This window comes from Microtus oregoni, unplaced genomic scaffold (assembly GCF_018167655.1).
Source record: "Microtus oregoni isolate MIOR12 unplaced genomic scaffold, Mior012 000001F_ref0000356, whole genome shotgun sequence".
Classification (NCBI taxonomy): domain Eukaryota; kingdom Metazoa; phylum Chordata; class Mammalia; order Rodentia; family Cricetidae; genus Microtus; species Microtus oregoni.
The window spans coordinates 11,291,352-11,319,080 of NW_024543060.1; positions in this window are offsets into that span (position 1 = coordinate 11,291,352).

Genomic DNA, 27,729 nt, shown 5'->3' on the forward strand with positions numbered 1-27,729 from the left:
CTAATCCATTGAAATTGACAGTGAAGAGTAGCTCTCACTGTCACTATCAAACTTCAGGCTGGGGAATGACATGACAGGGAGGCCGCCCCCACTAATTCTGGGTTTCCCAGGATCAAATCACCAAGCACTTGCTTTCACAGATTCACCTAGACTGAACGTCATCTACATTCATGTAATAGATCTTTACTCCTCTCACCACGGAGGGAATAAAGACTAAAATTGGGGGGGGGGGTCATCACGCAATAAAACTAGGCCTTTCTGAATCACTGCTTCATCTCAGAGTAGCTCCAGTTCAATTGGTTAAGATGTAGAGAAAACACAGCCTCAGCCTTGGGTAGTCTTAAAAGTTCTGCTCAATGGGTCAGGCTTCTAGATGAAAACCAAGAAGTGGCCCAGACTTGACACCGAGATGACTAGTTCTTGCATGTGACTTTCAGACAGCACAAGGACCCAAGCAAACAAGGAAGCCAAGCTACTACATTGTCCTAATCGAACATCTCCAAATATGGCACACCTCCATTTTCCAGGGGGTCCATGGAATATTCTACTTTATTACTGGTATCAAAATGAGCCCTGGGCCTTTAAAAATCCATCATGGTATGATAAACAGTCATCTACATTACACGGTCTCTAGAGAGATTCTTCTTAAAAAGACAAGCCCTGCAACCAAACAGTTTTAAAATGAATAGATAGTATTTGTCTCCTGAAGAATCGGGAAGGAGATCTAATTCATAAGGCATGGGGCCTCTTTTCGAAGCTCTATCTTTTACTCTAACGCTCTCACACCTTGCCTTGGAGTACTGAGTCCTTCAAACACAAGCCCTACAATTCTTCAGCAGAGTCCCAGCTCAGAGACTTTTCTCTCAAGACTTCTGTTATGACAGGTTTGGGAATCAGCCAGCACAATTCTTCTCTAATGAGTTCTTTGAAAAAAGAGATGTATTTCTCACCTAAATGGCTGACTGGAGGTGCTGGCCATGTTTGCATCTGCAACACATGACAACAGAAAGAAAAAGCATAACAGCTCTTTTGCAAGACTATTTGAGACAGAGGGACAGAGCGTGATAGAGTGAGGAGACACCATAGAGAATGACATGTGATAATTGCGTAAAGATAGGAACTGAGCATCCCGCACCAGCCCTTTCTCCTCTAGAGCTCAATCGTGGGCCAAAATAGCTTTCTCACTGTATGGAAAGGGTATGCAGGAGTTCCCTGCAGCCCCTAACTATCCTGCAGCACCTTGAAGAATGTACTGGTAGAAAACATGCAACTCTCACAGGCCTTGAGCCATGTTTCAAGAGCTGTCATGCTACTGCATTGTTGTATTGCTGGAGAGAAAGAAGAAGCAGCGTTGCACTCTCTCCAAACCAGGCTCTTATTGCATGGAGTGACCTTGAGACCCTGCTCTCTCATGTTCCATGAATCAACCAAATCACACTGGCCTGCATTTCTAGAAACCAAGTGTTACAAATTCGTCAAGAGAACCAACTGTGTATCCCCCCACTGCACAGGAAGCCCCAGGGCGGCCCACCCTTTGCGACTTGGTATGCATTGGTGTGCAAGGGCACCCAGAGAAAAGATGGGTCACCCACCCTCTTAGGATTCCAGAAACATCCAGATGACCCCATTCACTCACTGTTGATCCCAGGAAGTCATTTCTTTATTTGCTGTTATTGGTTTTATATAGCTTCCATGTGCAATTGCTTTAGCAGAGATTTTAATAAAAACTTTAGAATGGATTAAAATAGAAGATATTGAGTTGAGGAGAGTTATCAATTTATCCAGATGTGGTAATAAGAGGCTAATGAAGAACTACCTCATGGTCTTAACACTTAGACACCAAAGTTATTAATACATGAAAAGTCCTATCTGAAAGAGATACTATGGATTAATATATCTAGTGTTCTTCCTTTGCTTACAAAGGGCACTCAACTAAATAAAGGAAAAGTGGGAATTTTATTGATACCTTTGAAATTCCTGTCTAGAACTCTAAACAATTCACCAAAATTATCACAATATAACATTTCTCAGGTAAGAATATCTGATAACACATTGTCTTTTGAAAATCCCATGACATTTCTGTAAACTTAGTCACCAACAAAATGTGTACTGTTTATTTATCTTTATGATTTATATTGATTTAAAATGAGCAAATGAAATCAAATAAATCAACTAAAAAAACCATGATACCGAGTAAACCTCAGTCTTAATTTTGTGGAATATTCTGACAGGTCCAACATTGCTCCCTAGCTATCACAGTTTATAAAACCATAGTTTGGATTGCCTAAAATTTGTCTGAGACTTCTTTCTTCACAGACACAGGCATGCTCATGGCCTGCAGACAGCTTGGATCCATGTAACCAAATCAAGCCTGGCCATTTCAGTGAACATCAAAATACAAAATACAGAAATAGAAAAAGGGGAAGCTAATTTCTTCTAAACATGATCGCACCAATATTGATTTGGCAGCTCGGTAGGCTTTCTGGCCCGCAAAGCTGTATAGGACGGATAGCCCAGTCTTCTTGCTCATCCAACCTCAACCTCCGGCTGCCTCTTTGCTGAGTGATAACCAATTATACCCTCAGCGGCAGCTACACAAAAGCAACAAGAAAGGGAGACACAGAAAAGAAAGGAAAAGCTTTCTTTAGAGTCAGACATGCCTCATTTTTAGTAAACATGCAATCCCAAGGGTCAAGCATAACCAACCAGCACACAGAAAATGTAGTTGAAAGCTTAGCAGTCACTGGCCCAGCTAAAACTCCGAACTGATAGTTTTTGTTTTCTCTTATTAAACTTATTTCATTATATCTTTTAAAAATGAATGAACGAATGAATGAATGAATGCCTAGTGATTAGGGTAAAGGTTGATGGCTGAACTGTGGCTCACATCCACTAGGAGAAGGCAAACAGTTCTCTCCAGTAGAGAGAGACTGGGTATGTCAGCCTCCCCAGGTCAGGTTTCATGTTCAGAAGTACTTAACCAACACATAATGGACTCCACAGCTTCTGTGTGTGCTTTTATTTGGTTACAGTTTGGCATTCTTTTTTCTTTGGGGTCATGATTTTATTTTGTTTCTTGGGTTGGAGGGTTTCATTGTTGTGCTGTGTTTTGTTTGTTTTTTCAGAAAGAACTTCAAGTTGGGTGGATAGGGAAGGGGAGAGGATCTGGAAAGACTTGGGGGAGGGGAAGATTATAATTTTTTAAAAATGTAAAAAAAAATTGATTTCAAAAATACAAAAAAATCTATTGTTAAAGGAAGAACAGGAAACAGAATTAGAACTGATTAAGAGACTTCAAAATCAGTAAACCTTGTAATAGAAGCAAGGTGAGAAATTCAGAGAAACATAAAGATCAAATTATGAATGAATGGACCATGAAATTCAGGAAAATTATCAACAAATAAAACAAAAAAATGTAGACAGAGATAAAGTACAAATGATGCCTAGAAATGTAGCCTGGTGGTAAAACACTTACCTAGCATACATACAAATGAATGTACAGTCTCAGAGATAAAGGTATGCTTCCGTATAGAGGCGTAGCCCCAATGCTCAACACACATGGCTTTGCCACCTTCAAGACAAGACTATGATCTTTTCAGCTGTTTCTGCCACCACTGGGATGGTTCAGGAAAGAAGAAACCAAGACAGTTAAGAAGAGGACATCTAAGACTGCCCGAGTTTGTTTTCCTATTGCAGTGATGAAAAGACAACTTGGGGGAGCTGTTGACTTTCGTTGACCTGTGCAGATCTTGTCTGCTGGACCTGGGATCTGAGGACTTGAAAAAATGGGGTGGATGACAGTCTAATGCTGTAGACATTTTCACTTCAGGTTTAGAGTGCCTTTTTAGATGAATGAAACAAAGAAAGCAACGATCCAAAGAAGGCTGCTTGAGTTCAGAAAAAAAACATGCTCAGAAAAACAGGTAAATAAATGTCAATAAGCACATACTAAATATTAACAGAGCAACTCTGGGCTGGTAATAGCAGGACCTGCTGACTTCCCAACTGCTGTTGCAATATCCTGTTTGTGCTTGGTGTTGGGTAGAAAAGAGGAGTTACTTCGAGCCTTATTTTCCTGTCTGAGATGCCTCAGAGAGAATAACAGGGAGGTGAACTTGAAAATGCAAACAAAATGCACCTGAGGTAAAAGGTTCTCTGCCTTTTTTCCTGGAGCCTCTCTCCCAGTTCGCCAAGGCATTGATCACCATGGGTGAGGGAAAGAGTTAGGTTCACTTACAACTGCCAGGTCACAATCTAATACTGAGGGAAATAAGAGCAGGAACTCAAGACAGGAACCTGAAGGCAGACAACGAAGCAGATGCCATGGAGGAATGCTGTTTCCAGGCTCGATCCCAGGCTACTTTTCTCATAGAGCCCAGATCCATCTGCCTTACAATGGTACTGCTCACAGAGGGATGGGCATTCCTAGATTGATTAGCATCAGCATAACCCTGCTACATTTGCCATAGGTCAATCTGATGGACGCAATCTGAGAAGTAGAAGCTCTCTCTTCCCAGGTAGCTATAATTTGTGTAAATCTGGCATTTAACTACATAGTACAAATCCTTTCTTTGTACCCTTGCTTTCTAAATCTGGCAGAAAAAAAGTCATGCATGAACCAGCTCCCACACATCTCCATTCTCCCTTGTCCTATACCCTGCCATGTTCAAATATACTTCCTGTATGCATGCCTCTCTGTAACCTGAAGCTAACAGAGGTCGACATATATGTAATGTCATTTTGAATCGAAATTCATGCCTAGATGCAGCAAAGGACTTAAGAGCTTTCTTGTTGCTTCTTGATATATTCTCACGACCTCTCCAAGATTCTGTTTACCAGTAGGAATAAGTCGCCATCTATCTGCTGGGCAGAACTTCAGGAGGAACTTCTATTATACCAACAAAAGCCATCTGCTAAGCACAAACTGGGCTTTACCCCCACGTAACTCCAAAGCCCTTGGATAACACTGCATATGTGCTACACAGAATACTGGGCTCTGTTATGGAATGGATAAATGATTCCTCATTTAAACAGCATAATACCAACAACAACAAAATCTAGACAGGTAGAAAGACCTGTCCAATAGCTAGATTTCCATGGCTTATCATCTGTCTTCTTGAAGTGTGGCTTCTATACCCAACGACTGGAACAGAAAACATGTGTTGTAGGAGCTGAGAAGAGCACAAGCATAGGGAAGTCTGCTGACCTCTCTGGGCCTGAAAATGTGAACAGAATATAGAGTTGAGATAGGTGGGGGTCTGTAAGCAGAGAAAAGCCTGCGATAACTCAGGAATGTTTAAACAAGTTAGATGATTGTATGAACACAGAGAATTGGGAATGGCATGAAGTTTGATGTAGATTCCAAGGAACAAGAATGTTAATATCAGTTAAGTGTTGTTATTTTTTTTCAGTGTCTGGGAATCAAAGGAAATCTAGAATGCCTATCTCCAAGGATGAGGTTAAGGAAAATGTGTGGACACATGCCATCACAGCACATAGGACTTAAGGTTAGAGAACTAGATCACATATGCATAAATTTAAATTGTAAAGCTGATGCCAAGAAAGAAAGCAAGGCACAAAAATAATAAGTCTATAAGAAAATAACATCTGGAAAGACCAAAGCAAGTGTGCACACAATTATAAGATTACATAAACCCAGATCATCAGGTATCTGGATGGATGAGGGAAATGTGCAGAAAGGCTGGCCATGGGATGAGGGAAAAGGTAAATGAGAGAGGGACCTTGTGCTGAATGATGTAGGCAACACTGAGAGCTGAAGTGTATGATTAACTCAACCCTGCAGGAGCTGAAAAGGGAGAAAAATAATTGCCTATATGCATACATAAATTTGTGCAAACACTACAGAAAGACAAGAAGTGGTTTGCATGGTCTTATGAAGGATTATCTTCAGATGAAGGGCAAACTGGGGGGAAGAAGAAAAGCAGAGCAGACTCAGGACAACTGGTAACTTGCCCTGTTTCCTCTCCTTCTCTGCCTTGCCCAGTGGCCACATGCTGAAAAGACTGCCTTTGGAAAGAGATGTGTTTGGGAGTCACTTCCTACTTTCTGCACAGCATTGGAAAGGTAGAACTGTTGTTGGGTCTCAGCTTTCTCTAGGTGAAAGAGGACTCCTTGATGTGGTAGCCACAGACTACCACAAACTAATACTAAACGAATAAAAACAATAGCATATTCTTACTCACTCAGTCAGCTAACAAAAGCTGGTTTCACTAGCATAAGAGAGCAATCAGTGAAAGCTATGAGGGGAAGGAAGTATGAGAATATCAGGAGATTCAATGACAAAAAATACAGCTGTGCAGAAGAAAGGCCTTCAGTTCTACAGCACAGCAGGACTAGCTCTAGTTGACAACATTTTGGTATGTACTTTACATTAACCCAAAGAAAGGAGTTCAGAATGTCTCGCTATAAAGAAATGATAAATGTTTAAGGAAAGAGAAACGTTAATTAGCTTGATTTAATCACTGTATATTGTGTAATATACCAGATTATTACAAATGTCTGCAATCATTGTGGGCTTTTGTAAAATGCTAGTGATAAAGACAAAAGATAGATGATAAGTAGATGGCAGATAGATAACTGGCAAGCAGAAAGAGATAAATAGAAAATAGATGAAAGGTAAGATAGACAGACAGATTGACAGACAGACAGGTAGATAGATTAGAACAACTTCACAAAATAATTGGTATAGCAAATAAAATGTCCCTTACATATTGCCCCACACCCAAGGACTCACATGTGGCCAATGCTCTGAGCTTGGCCAGCCACAGAGGTGACAACAGAGCTTTGTAGGACACAGTCACAGATTCAGCTGAGCTCTCAAAGGCTCTACTGTTCTGAAAAGAGATGGACAGAAGCAGTGAGCTCAGAATATCTCTTCTCCCTTCTTGGTCCCTGGGAGAACATCTTCCCAGCCTAACCATGTGTCTGTAGTTTAAGTAAAAGCCACTCACAGAAGCTGGCCCCCCTCATACCCAACTTTACTGCACATTTTCATCTTTTTTATGTGTTTGGGATGTTACACTAATTGTGATGGATGTTCTTTTTGTGCTCATGCTGAGGGGCAGATGATGAAGCCATAATGTAAGGTAATACGTCTATTAAAGATTTAAAATAACCTGCCTGCTGGATGATTCCTCACTCCACTGGCAGATTCAAGCTCCTTGGAAGTCACTGGTGCTAAATTAAAGCCAGTGGTAGGCTGGGAGAAAGCAAGGGAGCTCAAGAGATTCTCCAGCTTCTGCAGTGCTGTCAAGTGAATGTAGCCTTTCTCTATTTAATTAAGGCAGATATAATTAGCACTCACTATATATAAGGCTGTGAATGTACATGGAACGTCAGTGACTTTGGGAACTCTCAATTTAGAAAAAATGTTCTGGACTTGGAGAACAAAGTACCAATAAATAACGAGTCATACTTCAATTTTCCAGAACAATATTGGAGTCCTGAGTTATTGATATGGTACTCAGAATGGCTCTTGGAGATGCCTGGTCCTCAGATTCCAGAAGTGGATTAAATTTGGACTGTGTGGACCAGTTATTTCTATCAAATCAAGAATCTCCAATCAAAAGCAGAGAGAAGTATAATATCCACCTGCCATCTTGTTTCTCACTTACAAAATGCAGGAAATAGTGAGAGATGTCTCATCTATGTAGAAACAGGTGACCTCTCAGGGAGCAGTGGTGCAGGAACCAAGCAGCCTAGATATTAGGCTCTATGCTTCTTTAGGGGGTCCACCCTCTTCTGACTATTCATAGGGGCCTAGTTTCTGCTTACTACAGTACATTCACTTTTTTGCTTGCAAGATGCTGCTGTCCACTGCCTCCTGGCACTGACCTGTATCACTACCCCTCACTCAGGCCCCAGCCTAAGGTATCTGATCCTCTTCTCTCTGCCTCTCAAATTCTGTTTAACTTCTAGGTAGTTATGAATGAAGAAATATAGCAACTTACCTTATTATCTATTGAAATAAACAACAAAAACAAAGGTATTACCATCAGTAATCAGAAATGAATAAGATATAGCCTTATTCCATAGTCTTAAAAAAAGTGGTTGTCAAAGAGATTAACATAATACCCAAGCATGGTATACTCAATCCTAGCTGATTGTCATTCCAACATGTACCTAACCAGCCTTAAGAAACAAATGTAGAAGGTTTGTGTGTGTGTGTGTGGGGGGGGGGGGTTGGTGTTTTTTTCATTTTGTTTTAAATCTTAATAATGCAATCCTATTTAGAAAGATTTAGAATTAACTTGTAAGAAAGTGAGGAAGTAAAGAACAAAGGTAAAGATGTGTTTTTCCACTGCAACAAAAATAATTCTAACTCATTTAGAGAACTTGCTATTCATGTTAAACTAGCTATTTGAGCATATGAAAATACCCTACAGCCAGGAACTAGAGAGATAGCTCAGCTGGTAAGGTGCTTGCTACTCTGGCATGAGGACCTGAGTTTTATACCCAGCACTCATGGCAGCGTGTACCTGCAATCCCAACACTGGAGTCTTGGAAACAGGAAAATTCTTGGAGCTTGCTAGCCTGACAGTCTATCAAAATTGGTGAGCTCTAGGTTCCATGAGAGACTGTCACAAATAACTAAGATGAATAGTTGGAAAAGGTACTCAGTGTTGACCTCTGACCTCCATCCTCACACAGGCACTCATATAATGCCTCTTCCTCACAAAAAGTCTAGACACATACACATCAATAGAAATTAAAGACCACAGTCTTATTACTTCATGGACACAGAAAATAAGGTTATGTTTATCCTAGTCAACTCTAGAAGAGGCAGAATAAATACTTGGACTTAATGTTTATCAGGATCCCAGACAAAAACAAGGGACTGACCTAAAATAGAGAGAAATCTCTGTGTAAGAAGAATGTCTCATTGGTCACACAAAAAGGAGTATAACATGGTAATATTTTAGATCTCAGAAGAAAAACCAGAGCACAGATCATCTAGTAAACCACCTCAGAACTCTAGCTGAACTGTTATATTGATTCTGAACCAATGACATCCTAGGAACTGCTAAGAACAAGTTATCCCTAACATCTCTCTCCAAAGGGAAATCAAAAATGTCTCCATATAATAGAAAAGGCACAAGGTAGAGTTTAGCACACAGTTCCACAGCAGAGTTCCTCATACATGGCATGAGCATAGTGACTGTATTAATACCAAGTAAGCAGGCACAGCAATACCACTGCAGCAAGCAGCCTGAAGACCAGAGGACTTCACATACAAGCTCCATGCCATGAAGCAACTTAGGAATTCTTTGTACTCAAAAGGGCGGAACAACAGTGAATGGAAAGAACAGAGTGAGATTAAACAGAGAAGGCAGAACTCAAGGAAGTAATGGGGGGAGAGGCAGCACAATGCCAACACAGAGTTAATCATTAGAGCAACAAACCCAGAACAGACATCACTGAAATTTTAATTAACGTCTTGAAAGTCCTGAGTTGAAGACTGTAAAGGATGGAGGAGAAGAAGATAAAATGATTACAGATGAAGTAATAGTGAGGGCAGACAGAAATGATACATGTAGATGAAAAGGATTCTTGAAATAGAGAACTCAGAAATGCATACAGGAATCATTAAAAGACATTCTATAGCTAGATTTCTTTAAATGAAGGACCTAAAATATGCAAAAATTGAAAAAGCACACCCATTCACAGGAAACATTTCTACATAGCAATTGGGACCTGGAGAAATCCCAGTCCTATTGCTGAACTTAAAAGATAAGGAAATGGCTAGGCATACAGGCAAAAAGAAAAAGTATCCCTGAAGGAAGAAATAGTGGGCTGTCTTCAGACATCTTGAGACCAGCATATGCAGTGTGGAAATACAAAGGAGCTACATCTCCAAATCCTGAAGGGAAAGTGACCCAGAAATAGATTCAGCCAAAATTTCTAATGTATGTACCACTGCCATCTTTTGAAGGCCACAACCTGGGTCACATCATCAATATTAAGTTTTCTGATCACTGGACACTCAGTCTCTTTACTCTCTTATGCATACCTGCATCTTCTCAGGCCACTTCAGCTTGGGGCTTTCTATTGCCTAGAATATACACACAATCCTAGCACTTTAGAAATGTTTGTGTTATTTAGTTCAATGTGAGTGTTCAGGAAACTGTCAAATACTTCACAGGTGAAAGGGCCTGTTGAATGGTCATCATCCAAAGGTTTACTTTTACCTTCTTTCTCTCTTTCCTTGCTAGCCTTCCTGTCCTTCTTCTAATACAGAACTAGCTATTGTAATGGAGAATGACTCTAGTTGGTTGTGTTTTGTTTGCACCCAAAGTAAATTATGGCTCAAGAAGCTTAGGTGACTTGCTTATTTGTATCACAAGGCAAGTTCATGACCAAAATGGAAGTTATATCTAGATTTCTTATTCCCTCCACAAGAAAATTCAATGAAAGGCTGAATACCTCCTACACACATTCCTGCTAAAGACGATAACCATCTGAGTCAATTTAAAAAGCTGTGTCAACATACAATAAAAATACAACTATGCAACTGATTTACAGGATCCAGTGTGGCCAGTTGCTGAAGTACTGAAATGCCACTAAACCCAGCGATGAAGAGTCTGGGTCTTGGATCCCATGAGTCCTCCCTCATCACCTGTGGGGTTCAAAGGTGTTCTCTGGTAAGTCAATTTCTCCGAGATATAATCATCAAAAGGATGGCTCCTGACAATGCATAGGACCCTCTGGTCACCATAACCTGTGTCTGTTGTACTTCTGATTGTCAAGGTTCTGTGGTCATCACTAGCATTGTAAAAGCACACGGCACAATAGGTGTGGATAGAGATGTGGCTACATCTTTATAAGGTGCAAGGGCTGCGGAGAAAGAACAACTTGAACTTCAACTCCATTGCGTGCCTTTTAACCTTTATAGTCTCCTGGGGATAGGGCTTTGAGAACATCCATGAGCATCCTAGGCCTCTTTCCTCTGAGATCCAATTCCGTGGCTAGAACCACCATGACCAGGCTCAGCTAAGAGATAGTTTTATACCTGCACTGTGATGATGACAAATTGTCCGTTCAGGAGGGTCACATTGCAATGAATGTCCTCGAAGAAGAAGATCCTAGGTATCACATAAAGTTATGTGGTTGACCAATGAATACAGTTCTTGCAGAAGATGACATAGGCGTGTGTGAACCTGTGTTTACACTCCACACTCATTCTTTCTGTGGACTACAAACCTCATAAATCTATCTACTCTAACAGTTTCTGTTTTTAAAAGAATTCTTACTGTAATCCCTTTCCTGAAATGCTAGGATAAATGGTAGAGATAAGAATTTTCAGTGAATAATGTTCTTATTGTTGAACAACGTTATCAAGTTTGTAAGCTTTTTCTTTAATTAGTAGTGACATTCGGGAAAGTGTTCTATGGTGTGTAAGTGAGAACTGTCTACAGCAGGTTGACCAATGGGATATTTTAGATCAACCTGATCTGCAGCTATGCCCGTGCCGACATCAAGTTTGACTCTAGAACAATGTTAGAGGGAGTTCGTGATGGGGTGAAAAGTCTAGACCCCAGAGAAATAGGAATCACTCTTTAGTAATACTTCTTCACCAGCTAGGCAGAATCAGTTGGTTCATTTTCATGGTTTCTTGCAGGGCACAGGAAGAACAAGACTATCCCTCAATCTGTGACTCCAAGTTCACTTCTGCATCCTGTACCTTCCACAGCCATTCTGACTTAGTGGCTCACTTGACCGATTCCACTAGACAAGTATATCCTTGCAACCTGTTTTAGAGAAAGAATTGCTGGTACTGAGCACATGATTGATAACCTGTCACAGTCCATGTGTGGCCACATTTGACTCTATAAAAGGTTCTGACTGAGCCGGGCGGTGGTGGCGCACGCCTTTAATCCCAGCACTCGGGAGGCAGAGGCAGGCGGATCTCTGTGAGTTCGAGACCATCCTGGTCTACAGAGCTAGTTCCAGGACAGGCTCCAAAGCCACAGAGAAACCCTGTCTCGAAAAACCAAAAAAAAAAAAAAAAAGGTTCTGACTGTACTCAGGATTCCAAATGCTCTGTTCTCTCCCTCCCTCCTCCGATCCCTCTCTCCCTTCATCCTCCGATCCCTTTCTCCTTCCTTCCCTCCATCCTTATTCCTCTCTGTGAGAGCTGTGGAAACTCCTTCAGCTAATGGCCTTTAAGATACCAGACTACCTTGGGCATGGCCTCATGTACTCTAAATACAGATGAAAAATAAGTACAGGCCTCTTGGTTGCTTGATTCCCTTCTAGTTCCCAATGTAAGCAGAGGACTGTGAATCACTATGTTTTCTGTGAATTAGTCCCCAGATAAATAAACCATTGTTATACTCTATTCTGGGCTATTGTGGAACTCTTTTGTATGCCAACATGTTAGCCAAGTGAAGTGGGGATGGTTATCTGATGAAGAGATGGGGGGATTGGAGGCAAAGGGACAAAGGACATCATAAGATGAAGCATGACAAACTGAAAGCAGGGAAGATTTGGGGAGATGAGACTGATGCAGATGGAGTTCATTCTGTCCTTCTAAGAGACTCAGGTTGCCAGTTCTTATGGTTAGCTTGAAACTCTTGGAGACCCTAGCTAGAGAAGGCCAGGCTGGCATGGTTTACCACTAGTGGAAGAGGAATTTACTCATGTGATCTATGAGCCTCAATTCAGAAAATTCTCATTTACTTTTTTTTCTGGAGCCTAACCCAACACACCTGTGAAATGAGGATCTCTGTTCTTGTTTGATCCATCTGAGAGAGTCTTTAAAAGTGCCAAGTGAGGTGATGGATGCGTGGTCATTTATCAAATATGTGTGAGAGGTTTGATCACTCTTAATGTCTCAGAAGTGCAAGAGAAATTCACTTCACTTAAAATGCTCTCATAACTTGGTGCTGAAGACAGGGGAGAGCTGGTGAGCTGACCAATCCTGCAGCTACCCAGGCCCAGAACCAGGGTTAAGTGTTGGCCTACCCCAATATCCACCCCATCTGTGATCTGCTGGAATACAGCAGGGTGGAGTTCAGTCCTGCAGACCCAGGGCTGCGAGATCTCCTGACACAGGACAGCAATGGTATGTATGTCCTGGAAGAGTCCCAGTGAGGGCCTAGCTTCGATGGTGTAGCAGAGCCCAGAGGCCTGATAAATGCCTTCATGTAAAGATATATGGATTTGCTGTGTGACTCGCTGTGTCAGCTGCAGCTTGCATGACAAGATTTTTCCTTTCTACCTTTTCCCACTTTTTTCTCTTAAATTTTATTTTAGTTTTATTAGGGAGGGGGAGAGGTTGCAGGGGCAGAGGCCGGATGCAAGGGGATGGGAGATGGATGGGATCAGGATTCATGATGCAAAAGACACAAAGAATAAACTAAAAAAAAGTTAAAGTAAGTAAAATGATCTCATAAGATGCAAATACATTTAATTAAACTAAGGAAGGAAAGATAATTTCTATTTTTGTGGTTTGTCTGTTCTATAAAATTCCCACAAACACTAAATCAGTTATTGTTGAGCCATTCTGGCAGCAAATGTGATGCTGGGTTCCTGCAAACCTGGGGACACAACATTCTATCAGTTGACACATATCCTGTTTGTATGTGTATTTCTGCTAAAAGATCTGTGTGTATGTGTGTGTGCGCACATGTGCATGCGTGTGTTAATGTCTGTGTGTATCTGTGTCTGTATGATTGTGTATATGTGTGTATGCATGTATGTGTTTGTGTCTGTGTGCGTCTTTGTGTTACGTATCATTGAACCTATGTCAATAACACTGTAACTCAATCATGAGTCAAATTAATCTAGCATATATTTTTGATAAAACACACCTCAGACTTATATGCAACAACATAAGGACCACTTAAAACAGCAAAGCCACCAATAGAAAACACAGAAATGTGAAAAGCAGGTCTTCAAGAGGCAATGAAAGGGCCATTTGCTTATACTATGAAAGCTGAAAGATAACGACACAGATTTGATCACCTTAATGGGGAAAGTTCATATCAGACAACTAAGATTTATCCCCTGCTTTGTGCATGTCTGTCAATGACTATCAGATTGGAGTTTGGAGTTGAGGATCACAAATGCATTTTATCAAGTTGATAAATTTGTGAATACAAAGTCCACAACAAATGTTCAGTTATAGTCATGAAACATTTGCTATTTCCAGGCAATCTCCTAGTTTCTGGGGCTACAACAATGAACCAACATGCACACACACACACTTAGAAAGCAATATATATATATATATATATATATATATATATATATATATATATATCCCATAACAGAGGGATAAAGGAAATACATGTATTAGGTATCTTGAATAAATCAGAGTAAAGGAAATCTTCTTTATTTACTTATTTATTCTGGTGTTGGGAATTAAACTTTAGGTCTTGCACTTTCCTATACCCCCAGATAAGAAATAAATTGTAATTTGGGTACTGATAATAGACTTTAACGAGAAAGTAATATTTTCCTGGAGTTTATTTTTATATAACTATATTTTTATTTTTAATTAAATATAATTTACGCAGTTTCTCCCTTCCCTCTACTCCCCCCAACCCCTTCCTTATACTCTCTCACTCCACTCCCCCTCAAATTCATGGCCTCCCTTTCTTTAATTGTGATGGGTTTATAGATATGTTTCATATATGTGTAAATATGTAAATATATAAATGTATCCTGCTGAGTCTGGTTAGTGTTCCTCATGTGTATATGATTTAGGGACTGACTAATTAAAATCAAATTACCAATTGGTTATATCTAAGACTCATATGAGGTGGTTCATATCTGGAGACATTAATTCAAAGATCTACTTGTTATTGGTAGTTTACCAAAGATGACCACTCAAACACAGTTTATAGTTGATTGAAAGCCTTTATTTCAGCCAGATGGAACCATACCTAGGTATTTGGGGACCTAGGTGTGGCCCTAAGTATCCAGAGAACAGGGTTTTTGCTAGCAAAAAGAAACCATGTAATGGCATCTTGCCCAGCAGCTACAACAGAGCTTCTCAGAAGCAAGCAGTTCAACAGAAACTAAGATAAGCAGTTAGCTATAGGGGTTCCACACAAAGAGCTGATTTAACAAAAGCTAGAAAAGTTAGCGAGGACATTCTGACCTTGAATTTCTAGAATAGAGTTTGATAATTTTCCATGGGATTTTCCACCAAGGAGATCTCATTCTATTTAAACCTGAGATGGTCTCAGCAAGGATACAAGATGGAGGAGCCTCTGCTCTGCCTGAACTGTCATATACTTCCTTCAGTGGTGTAAGCACTTGTACAGAGTCCCACAAAACACTGCCTCTTTGCATGTACCTGAAAACAACCCTAATTAAACTTGTTGATTCATCACAACCATATTAGGCTAGATTACCTAATATTTAAAAATACTCTTACTGAAAAACCTTCTTATGGATCTCATATCTGTTAAAAATTAAATTAAAACCCGAAGGACTAAGAAGAACCAGCTTGGAGGTGTCTGAAGGAAGAATTACTGGGCCACAGGGAATGGGACAAATGAGGCCAGAAAAGACTACATGGAAAGTAGCATAGGAGCACATGGGAAGGGGGCTAGGATGGTATGCTTAGCTCTTGGAGATCATCGACAGCACACTGGCTCTTACATACAGTGAGTTCGAAAGCTACTGCAGATTTTAAGCCTCTGCACAGGAATGATTCACTTTGGCTTTTGGATTGAGAGACTAATAGGTGGTATATACAATTGGGTTAGATTTCAGCAACGGAAGCAGGAAGGCTGGCTGCAGATCTGCTCTGCTCCTTCAAATCCAATCCCCCAGTCTCACCCTCAGCTCTGAGGAACACTTGCCACAGCCTCCCTTCTCCTCCACCTCCTCCCTATCTCCAGTGGATCACACAGATCTTCTCCTCCCAGCCTTCCTCCATCTACTAATTGCTCTATCCTAACCTACTCTCAACTCGAGCAGGTTCTAGGTGGGAATCCACAGGCAACTGTGACCAGGGAAGTAGGCTAACTACAGATTTTTTCACCTCTCTTTCAGCTACTCCAAAGGCAATTCCCCAGTATCATCTTCAACTCTGTAAGAGCCTTTTTGCTGTGACCTCTTCTCATTCCCTTCTCCATTCCCAGAGGATGAAGAGGACTCAGGTGGAACACATTACCATCTTCCCTCTTACAACCCCAGCTCACAACCCATCCCCACTGCAAAGTGTCAGCTCCCAAAACCAAGAAACACATTAGACCTGGAGTTTCCAATGGCTACAACTAACAGGGTCCCAGAAGAATTTCCTACCAGGTAACACACAGCTACCACTCCAAAGAAATAGAAAGAACAACAGAAACCAAGGAACAAAAACACTCATGCAACAAAGACAAAAGTGGACATTGGTACCTAGTAATTTTATCTTCCTTAGCCCAGATATCTAGTTGCTAGTATAAAGCCACAGTCAATAACACCCAGAACAGTGTATCTCCACTAGAACCTAGCAACCCTACCACAGCAAGCTCTGATTATTGCAACATAGCTGAAACACACACACACACGACCTGAAATTATCTTTTATAAATATGATAAATATCTTTAAAGAGGAAATGAAAAAAATCCCTTTAAGAAATTTACAAAAATACTAACAAGTAGTGAAAGGAAATGAATAAAACAGTTCAAAACTCAAAAGGTGTAATAAAATCAATAAAGAAAGCCCAAAATGAGGAAAATCTGGAAACAAAAAGTTTAGGAAGTCGAAACTCAGAGGCAAGCCTCACTGACAGAAGACAAGTCAAGAAAAGAAATTCGGGCATTGAAAACATGATAGAAGAAATAGATGCCTTGGTAAAAAAAAAAAATCTAAAAAAAAAATGTGGCATAAAACATCCAAGAAATCTGAAGACTATGAAAAGACTAAATCTAAAAATTAAAAAAGAAATTATAAACTTTCTGGAACTGAATGAAAATAAATACACAATATGCCCAAACTAGAGAACACAGTAAAGGCAGTTCTGAGAGGTAAATTCATAGCACTAAGTGCCCACATTAAAAAAAAAATGGAAAGATCAGATATAAGTAACTTCACAACACAGCAGAAAGCTCTAGAACAAAATGAAGAAATCACACCCAAAGGAGAAGACAATAAGAAATAATGAAACTCAAGGCTGGGAACAATAAAAGAATATTAAACAAAAAAAACATTAAAAATAATCAAGAATCAATTAAACAAAGAGTTGGCTCTTTGATAAAATCGGTAAGATTGACAGAAACCCTTATCCAAATTAACTAAAAAGAGGAGAGAGAATATCTGTACAAATTAACTAAATCAGAAATGAAAATGGGGACATACCAATGAATAATAAGTAAATCTAGAAAATCATGAGTACATACTTTAAAAACCTGTACTTTACCAAAAGAATTGAACAATTCTCTTGATAAATACCACTCACCAGAGATGAATCAAGATTAGAGAAGCAATTTAATCATACCTAAAAGCTCCAGTGAAAGAGCAATCATTAAAAGTCTCCCAGTCCCCCCTCAAAAGCCCAGAGCTACCTAGTTTTAGTACGGAATTCTACCAGACTTTCAAAAATGAGTCAATGCCAATGGTTTTCAAATTATTCCACAAAATAGAACAGAATGATCATTGCCCAATTTGTTTTTGGAGGCCACAGTTACTCTGATGTCCAACCACTAATAGGCCAAAGAAAGAAAAAATTACAGACCATTTTTTATTATAAACATAGATGCACAGGTTCTCAATAAAATACTTGTAAACTGAATCTAAGAATACATCAAAAAGATCATCCACCTTGATCAAGTAAGCTTCGTTACACAGATGCAGGGATGGTCCAAGATATGTAAATTGATAAATGTGATTTACTATATAACAAACCAAGAGAAAAAAAACACATGATCATCTCAAAAGATGCAGAAAAGCCCTTTGACAAAGTTCCAACATCCTTCATGATCAAGTCTTGAACAGATTACGGATAAAAGGGACATACTGCAACAAAATAAAGACAGTTTACAAAAAGCACATAGCCAGCATCAACTTAAATGGAAAAAAAAGATTCCACTAAAATAAGGAAAAAGTCAAGGTTGCTCACTCCCTTGCTACATATTCAATATAGTACTTGAAATATTAGCTAGAGCAATAAGACACTAAAGGAGAACAAGGTATTACAAATTACCAAGGAAGAAGTTAATGTGTCTTTATTTGAAGATGATGATAGTACACATTAGTGATCCTAAAAATTCTACTTAGAAACTCCTAAAGCTCATAAACACTTTCACCAAAGTAGGTGGGTACAAAATTAATTTACATAAAATCAATAGCCCTCCTGTTTACAAATGACAAATATATTGAGGATGAAATCAAGGAAACAACACCTTTTACCATAGCCTCAAAAACCATAAAATTTCTTAGGATAGCACTAATCAAGTGAGTTAAAAACTTGCATAATACAAACCTCAAGTCATTTAAGAAAGAAATTGAAGAAAATATCACAAGATGGAAAGATCTCACAGGCTCATGTATCGCTTGGATTAATATAGTAAAAAAGGTCATCCACCCAAAAGCAATCTTCAGATTCAATGCAATACTTTTAAATTTCAACACAATTCTTCACAGAACTTGAAAGGACAATTTTCAGCTTTATATGGAAACATAAAATACCCAGGATAGGTAAAATATTCCTGAATAATAAAAGAACTGTAGGAGGTCTCACTAGCCTGGATTTCAAGTTGTACTATATAACTATAGTAATTAAACAGTGATATTAGCACAAAAATAAACATGTTGATCATTGGAATCAAACTGAAGACCTCGATATAAATTACATATCTTTGGACACCTGATTTTAGATAAAGAAGCTGGAAACACATACTGCATAAAAAGTAGCATCTTCAACAAATGTTGCTAGTCAAACTGGATGGCTGCAAGCATAAGAATCCAAATAGATCCATTCTTAACTCCCTGCACAAATCTAAACTTCAGATAGATAAAAAAAAACTCAAAATAAAACCAGATACACTGAATCAGATCGAAGAGAAAATGGGGGATAGCCTTGAAGACTTTCTGAACAGAACACTGTTATTGTGGGCACTAAAATCATCAGCTGAAAATGGAATCTCATGAAACTGAGAAACTTCTGCATGTTAAGAATACTGCCATTTCAACAACACAGCAGCCTAAAGAATGAAAAAGATTTTAACAACACATCTGATAGAGGGCTAATATCCAAAATACACAAAGAACTCAAGAAACTAGATATCAAGAAAACATTCAGATTTAAAAAGGGTATACAGATCTATACAGAGAATTCTCAAAAAGAGGAAACTCAAATGGCTGAGAAACACTTAAAATAATGTTCAACATCCTTAGCCATCATGGAAATGAAAATCAAAACTACTTTAAGACTTCAACTATTATATGCCAGTCAGAAAGGCTAAAATCAATAACACAAGTGACAGCTCATGCTTGTGATGATATGGAATAAGGAGAAAACTCATCCATTGCTTGTGGAACTACAAACTTGTACAGCCACTATGGAAATCAGTGTGGTGGTCCTCAGAAGGATAAGAATCAGTCTTCCTCAAGATCCAGGTATACTACTCTTGGGTATATACCCAAAGAATGCTTGATCCTACCACAGAGATACTTGTTCAACCATGTTCATTACTTCTCTATTAATTAGCCAGAAATTGGAAACAACTTAGGTGTCTCTCAGTAGAAAAAAAAAGATAAAGAAAATGTGCTATGTTTACATAATAGAGTATTACTCAACTATTATGAGGGATTCCCCCCTGTATGCTGTGAATATCATTGGTTAATAAAGGAACTGTTTTGGGTCTTTAGCAGAGATACAGGGAAACAGCTAGGTGGGGAAAACTAAACAGAATGCTGGGAGAAAGGAGGAGGAGTTAGAGAGAAGCCAGGTAGCCCTGCAGGAGCCAGATGGAACTTTACTCGGTAAGCCACTGCCACATGGCAATACACAGATTAATAGAGATGGGTTAAATTAATATGTAAGGATTATCCAATAAGAAGCTAGAGATAATGGGGCAAGCAGTGATTTCATTAATACAGTTTCTGTGTGATTATTTCAGGGCTAAGCAGCCGGGAACCAACAAGAGGCTCTCTCCTCCAAAACCATTAAAATAACACCATTGTGAAATTCAAAGGTAAATAAACAGAACTAGAAAAAACTCGCCATGAGGGAGGCATGCCAGATCCAGAAAGACAAATATGTTATCATTCACATATATGTGAGAATTATCTATGAAGTCAGTAACAAGCAAGTTACAATCCAAAGAACCATAGAGGTTAGGCAAGAGTAAGGGACTGGGGAGAACAGATAGATCTCATTAGAAAAGGGAAATAGAGTAGATAGTTATGGGTAGATTGTAGGAGCTGGAATAGGAGGATTATTTATGAAGGGGGAGAGAAGAAGGGGATGAGGGAGGGAATATGGGGAGAGTAAGCTAAAATAGAGGTACACACATGAGGTAGCTTGGACACCTAATACAGTAGAATCTTCCTAAACATATTTACATATGTGAAGGTAATATAAATGGAAATAGTCAAATGATGGGGAGAAGAATCCCAGCTGGCCATCTCTTATTACCTAATGAAGCTTCCAACAGCAGGATCTGTTTACATCTAATTGAGTTGTTGGCTAAAGGAATCCCATGGGAATCCATGAACTATTCCCAAAACTATGAGGTACTCTTCAGCAAGTCCCCATTGCTGAAGACAACACCTGTACAACTGACTGAACTTGGAGAAGTTGAGTTGCCTATATATAGCCTTTACACTATGTCGTAGTGTCTTTTGTACAAAAAGGTACTCTGCATGCTACCAAAAGAGAAATGTAGACACCAAGCCAGCCACAGACACTTTGATCTACAATGGTGTCCTGCCTGAAGGACTTGCTGGGGCATTGGTGGCAAAGCTTATGGGACTATCCAAACAATATTAGATTTGACATAAGGCCTATTTACTGAGTTGGAACCCATACCCATCACTGCTTAGGTGACTAAGAAACAGACACTAGATAGTCCAAGGACCTAGGGTAAAAGCAAATAATACTATTCTAAAATTTAAAAGAAAGAAACAACAAAATGACTCCTAGTGAACCCTGCTATATTCATAAATCAGCACCTTGTTCAGCCATCATCAAAAATGGTTTCTCCTAGGCTCCCACAAAGCCAGTACGTGCAGTAGGATCAAAAACCCACTGCCATTGTTTTTGAGTTCTCAGTAGTCCTCACTGTCTGCTAAGTTCAGCGAGTCCGGTTTTATCCCAGGTTTTTTCAGACCCAGGCTAGCTGGCCTTGGTGAGTTCCCAATAGAACATCCCCATTGTCTCAGTGTGTGGGTGCACCCCTCGCGGTCCTGAGTTCCATGCTCGTACTCTCTCTCCTTCTGCTCCTGATTTGGACCTTGAGATTTCTGTCCGGTGCTCCAAGTGGATCTCTGTCTCCTTTCATCGCCTGATGAAGGTTAATATTCAGGAGGATGCTACTAGACCTGGATGGAGGTGGGTGGTCCTTGGACTTCCCACTGGGCAGGGAACCCTGATAGCTCTATGGGCTGTCAAGCGAGGGGAACTTGATTGGGGGAGGGGGAGGGAAATGGGAGGAGGTGGCGGGGAAGAGACAGAAATCTTTAATAAATAAATAAACGGAAAAAAAAAACAAATCTCTACTATTCCCAATCCAAAAATAAATGGTTTCTCCTGTAGCAGATGGGAACAAATACAGAGATACAATACAATCAAACACTATGCAGACTGTGGGAAAGCTTAGAACACTCAGCCTTAAATGGGATATGTCTGACAAATCCCTCTTTCAAGGCTCAGGGAACCCCGTGGAAGAGGAGACAGAAAGAATGTAGCAGCCAGAGAGATGCTACAAGAAAACAAAGCTAAATGAACATGATCAAAACTCATATGAGTTACAGAGACTGAGGCAGCATGTATAGGGCCTGCACAGGTTGGCAGAAGCTCTTCTGCATATGTATTATGTTTCCAAAATTTGTGTTTTTATGGGACCCCTGAATGAGTGGATTTCTGATTCTTGTGCCTTCCCTTGGGTACCTGACCTTTTGTTTTTCTTACTTTCTTTTTTTTTAATTTGCTAAATCTTTTCTAATTCTGATGTATAACTATTTGTTTTGTCATATTATATTTTCTTATTATCCTTTAAAAGTCTGTTTGTTTTCTAATGACAGAAGGAAAGGGAGTGGGTCTGGATGAGAAAGGAAGTGGAGAGAAGGTGGGAGAAGAGGGTGGGGAAACTGTAATCAAAATATGTTAGGTGAAAGAAAAGAATCATTTTCACCAAAAGGGAAAAAAGAAATGGAATAAAGAGGGGCATTACCTATTAAATAGGAGCAAGACCAAGGTGGTAGCAGAAGAGTTGGGAGAAAAGGGCTCAATGGTGAGCATGCAGAGAAAAACTACTGGTTCCATGAAGCTGTGGAATGCAAGACACTGGATTTTCAACCCTGCATGTTGGAGATCCTGTTAGCTTTGATGGAAAAAAGCTTAATGAATAGTTTGGGGAAGAGAAGTCATGGAACACATTATGTTCACTACTTCATTGTTGAATAAGCATTTGGAGGAGTCAGGAGTCAAGTGGTAAAAGTCTATCCTGGATAGAAAAGCCATCAGTACAGGCTGAGATCACCCAACAAGTACATAGAATGGAGAGAGGCAGAGTCCAAACATAAGTGAGAGATAATGGAGGAGATAAGACTGAAATATGAGCAGCCAGATAGGAAGAAAGTCAAGAGAAAGGTGGTATTTAAAAAGCTTAAAGACAAATGTTTCCAGGAGCTGAAAACGAAGAACTGTGAGATGCTTACTGAAAGGTCAACCATTATCAACTTTAAAGATTGATTATAGATATAGCAACTCAGGGTCACTGTGACCTTAAACACAAGTGATTTTGGTGGAATGCTTGAGGTCAAAGAAACAATACAGGAAAAAGTAAAGATATTGTATAGAGACAAAGACTTTGAGGAGTTTTTATGTAAGATGGACAAGTTCTGTGAGGTAAACAAAATTTTTAGAGAAATTTTAGACTTATAGCAAAATTGAGCAAAACATATAATGGTATCTCACATGCCTCCTGCCGGGGACATAGCCTCTCCTATAATTACCCCTCTTCCCACTGAGAGAGCAAGATATTCATTGCATTACATCGATTACCCAAATTCTATAGTCTACTCTAAAGCTGCTCTTTTGGCTTGGGAAATTATAAACTGACGTGTGTCTACCATCATAGTGTCTCAGTCGACAGTTTAACTGACCTTAAAATGGTCTCTGCTCTACTGAAAAGGCATTCTTCCAAAAATTCACTCATAATTTCACTGTCTTCATAGTTTGATTTTCTTGGGACGCTAACATATGAAGCCAGTAGCACACAGTGAGTGGGGGAACGGGAGGGGGATGAGAGGAGGGGAGGAAGTGGAAATTTTTGAATGGAAAAAATAAAAAAATAAAGAAAAATAAATAAATAAATGGAGAAAACATAATTGACAGAATATAGAATTTTCTTACACCATTTTTTTGTTTTGTTTCTCAGTGCTAAATAATGTTCCACTGTGTAAAAGTTGAACCTTTAGCCATTTGTTGACATTTTGATTACCTTACAATATTTTCAAACAGGATAAATAAGTGCTTCGTGGTTTGAGAAGGACAATGGCTCATTAGCCAGGGGAATGCAATGGGTGAGAGAGAACGAGGAGGGGATTTCTAGAACAATAGCCTTAAGTAGATGGGAGGAGGAGATGAGGTACGTAAGTATGGTCTTAGAGGGACATGAACGAAACTGGCACTAGGGAAGGCACAGCTTGTGGATGGTGGTGCTGATGGGGGACAGATGCAGAGGTAGCTCTGATGGAGGAAGTCTTCTTTGAATTACTTTTGTTTCATCAGCTAAGTGGAAAGCAACACTTTTCACTGAGAGTAATAAGGAAATGATGTGTTGGAAGTTTCAAGAGAGGCAGATAAGTAGACTATTTGGAATATCACAGTTCAACTTAGTCTTAGCCTTAAGGTGGCAGTAAGGACATCAGCACATAGACAAACATGTGTTGCCTCCTTTTAAAGGTAAAGGTGGAGATACTATTTAAGAGGCTTTCCTGAGAGAATTAAAATGGGGCAAAGAGGCTGAGTTGAAATACAAGAGACAGGTTAAATGACTATGATGCTGTTTGAAATGGAGGCTGTAAGGTAGTTTCAAGGGTTTATATATGTTAGAATACTAGAAGAAATGAGCTAGATAAATAAAAGACTCGGTCAGAAAGTGCACTTTGTTTGCAAGGAAAAGCTAGGTGTCGCCAGGAGATCAAATGGTGAAGTGAAATATAAATCCATTGATGGGAGGAGGAAAGAAGCTGAAGGGACCGTGAGATAAAGAGTAAAAGGATGCATGTGTATGCAAGTGCCCCCCACATATACCACACACACACACAATCAAGCATTAATGTAGGAAGTAAGCTGGAGGGAAGGCCAGTGAATCAGTAGTTAAAGTCATTAAAGATGAAGTGGGGACTAAGCTCTGGGGTAGGAGTCACCTGTATTGAGGATGTTCAGTGAGCGCCACCATCTAAAACTCAAATCAAAGTTGCGTGTTTACTTTTAAACACTTATTTATTTGTGTGTGAATGTATATGCATATATGAGAGAGGCAGAGAGAGAGTGAGAAGAGGAGAGGGGAGGGGAGGGGAGGGGAGGGGAGGGGAGGGGAGAGGAGAGGAGAGGAGAGGAGAGGAGAGGAGAGGAGAGGAGAGGAGAGGAGAGGAGAGGAGAGGAGAGGAGAGGAAGTCCCATGGCCTACACGAGGAGGTCAGAGGACAACTGTGAGAGTCAGTTCTATCTTGTATGTGGGTCCTGGGAATTGAAATCAGGTTGTCAGGTTTGGCTGCAGGATGCAGCTGATCTTTCTCTGCTGATCATCTAACCAACCTAGAGCTACAAGTTTAGAGGAAAGGAGAGGGCAGGACAGAAACAATGAGGAGGAGAAAGGATGGATCTCACCTCCATTCTCAATTTCTTAAGTTTAGAACTAAATACACAATCCAGAAACTCCCAGAAAAACACTACTCTTGAGAAAGGGCTAGGTTTGGGGTCAAGGTTTGCAGCAGAGTTAGGTAAGAATCTTAAGGCATAGGGAGGTTCTGTGCTGTCAGATCCTGTATTCCAGGAGACACCATGCTCAGGAGTGTGTAGGTGGAGGCAGCACATCCTGTGCTTTGTTGACAAGAGTTGTTGAGACCCAAGTTTCTATCTATCATGGAAGTGACTGGAAACAAATGTTTGCGGAGATGTGGGTTGCTCATCGTTTAACCTTCACAGAAAGAGATTTAAAAGCATTCAACAAGGCACTGTTGAGTGGAGCAGCTTGAATGAAAGACTAAATTGGATAATAGCAGAAATCAGTGAAAACTGGCCAGCTGGGCCCATGTAAGCACCAGCATGGGTGAGGCTTTCAGTAGCCTGGGGTCCTTCCTGGAGAGAGTCAAAGGGTAGACATTAAAGGGAGGACCCAGATGCAGTGATGGTGGCAGATTGTCAACACTGGACGTAACCTTTAGAAGAACTCTCTTCAAATGCTGTTACTCTCCTGATTCCCAAAAGACTCCTAGCACATTTGCATGTGTTGGACAGTGTTAGTACTTGAGATCCTTTCTCTTCAGTGAGACGAGATAGGAACCTGGGATGGCGATGGCAATGCTCCTGTTGCAAAAATCACCGAGTGAACTGTCACTGCAGGTGATTCCCCGCGTCTGGTCATCTGACAGTTTGATGGGATTCTTCTTCACTTTTAATGGAAGCAGAGGATTGGAAGCTCTCTGTGCTGAAAACACACAGCGATATGTTTGAGAATTCTGATCTACTTTTCACATTGACTAGAAAATTGAGTGTCTCCCTAACTGGGAAGAATACCAAAACATCACTGCCAATAAATGAGGTGAATATATTATAGACACCGTTTTACTTCTAAAACTTGAGAATTGGAAAGAAAAGAGTAACTATGGTATCTTTTTGACAATACAGGGATTTTCAGTGGACTGCTTTTGTCTGGTAGTGCCCTCTAGAAGGGAGCCTGGGCTCTCTCCACCTGTGGGGAGTTGTCTGCCACACGGCCTAATTAGCCATGTCAGTCACTGCTGGCAAACATTGAGCCTAATCAGACTTTCCGTCATAAACCTCTTCTTCAATTCAAATGAATGGATTAATATACATCTCAGGAATGTTATTAAAAGTCACCAACTAATACTGTCTCGAATTTTCTGTTTCTACAGAGAGAATAACAAAAGCATTCGAGATCAAACGGCTGTGAGGCTGAAAAAGCCTATTTTTATCATTTACCAAGCAATAATCCAAATTGCAATAATAAGATGTAAACATTTTCATGAAAAAAAATTACCCACGAATCCAGAAGTACAAAACTCTTGGCAGACTTGTGCTAAGTCTACTTACAGGCATAAATTTAATCTTCCTCTTAGCTTTTGAAGATTATTAGGTGAGAATTATGTGTATGATTTCAGAAACGATGACATTCACGTTGTAAGCATTATGCTTTTCTGACACACTTCATGGCGGGGGACGCAAAGGACATTGCATTAGATCCCTCGTACCTGTGTGACCACAGTGCTTTAGATAAATGACGTCAGGAAAAGAAGAGCTGTTTTGGGTCATGGTTGTAAAAAGCCATCATGGCAGCGATGACATGTGTCACAGAGCACCCAGACTGTGTCATGGCAGAGAAGGAAACAGAGAAAGAGTGGCGGTGTGGTGTCTCCCCTCTTTTCTCCATTTATTACACCTGTAACCCTACCTATTGAGGGTAGGTCTTCCCCCACTCCCTGGAAACGTCACCAGAGATATGCCCAGCTGTGTCCCTCCTCATGCCCTAGGTCACTCTCACCCTAGCTAAGCTGATAATGAGACCAACCTCTACACATATGCAGCTGAAACAAATTAGTGTTGCAGCTAGAATATCTTGTTAATCTAACTTAGCAAGTACCAAGCATTTCATAAGAAGAAATAAACCCAGAACCAACCATCTAACTAGCGTTACTATTTCCTAATGCAACTTGATAAAATAGGTCTTAACTAAATGATGGAATAAACAGGCACTGGATTTAAAAGAAATCAAGTAAAGCTTTATCCAGACATCGTATCCCTTGCTAGTCTTAAACCATTCCCATTTCGTTTAATAGAATCTGTGTTGCTAACCTGCACTCTCTTAGCTGGGCCAAGGTGCTTTTCTTTCTAGATAATGACACTTCCCGGGAATAGTATTGAGAATAGCTGACATAATTGCTTGTGATTAAATTTGTAGAAGAAAGGGGCAGCTTGAGCATTCAGCGTTTCTCTCCAATTCTCTTCCTGCGTTGCTTCCATCATATTCTCCCCCAACAACAAAGCATCCTTGACAATAGTCACGTCTTGGGAGGAGAGAGGCCATTAAGCAGAACTGTCCTCGCTCCTACCCTCCCCAGCAGGACTCAGAAAATCATTTCTATCACCGAGCATCATCCTTAAAAGATTAATTGTATAATATCAATAAAGGGAAAGAAGCCATCCCAGGAGTTTCCAAAACTTTGATTGATGCAAGAGATTTATTTGGCTTGCTGAATAATTTTACACCCCGGAACATTGTGACAAAGCAAAATGAGGGAAAGAGGAATGCCACAGGTTTGTACAGATGGGGAGTGAGGCATGTGAACCTACA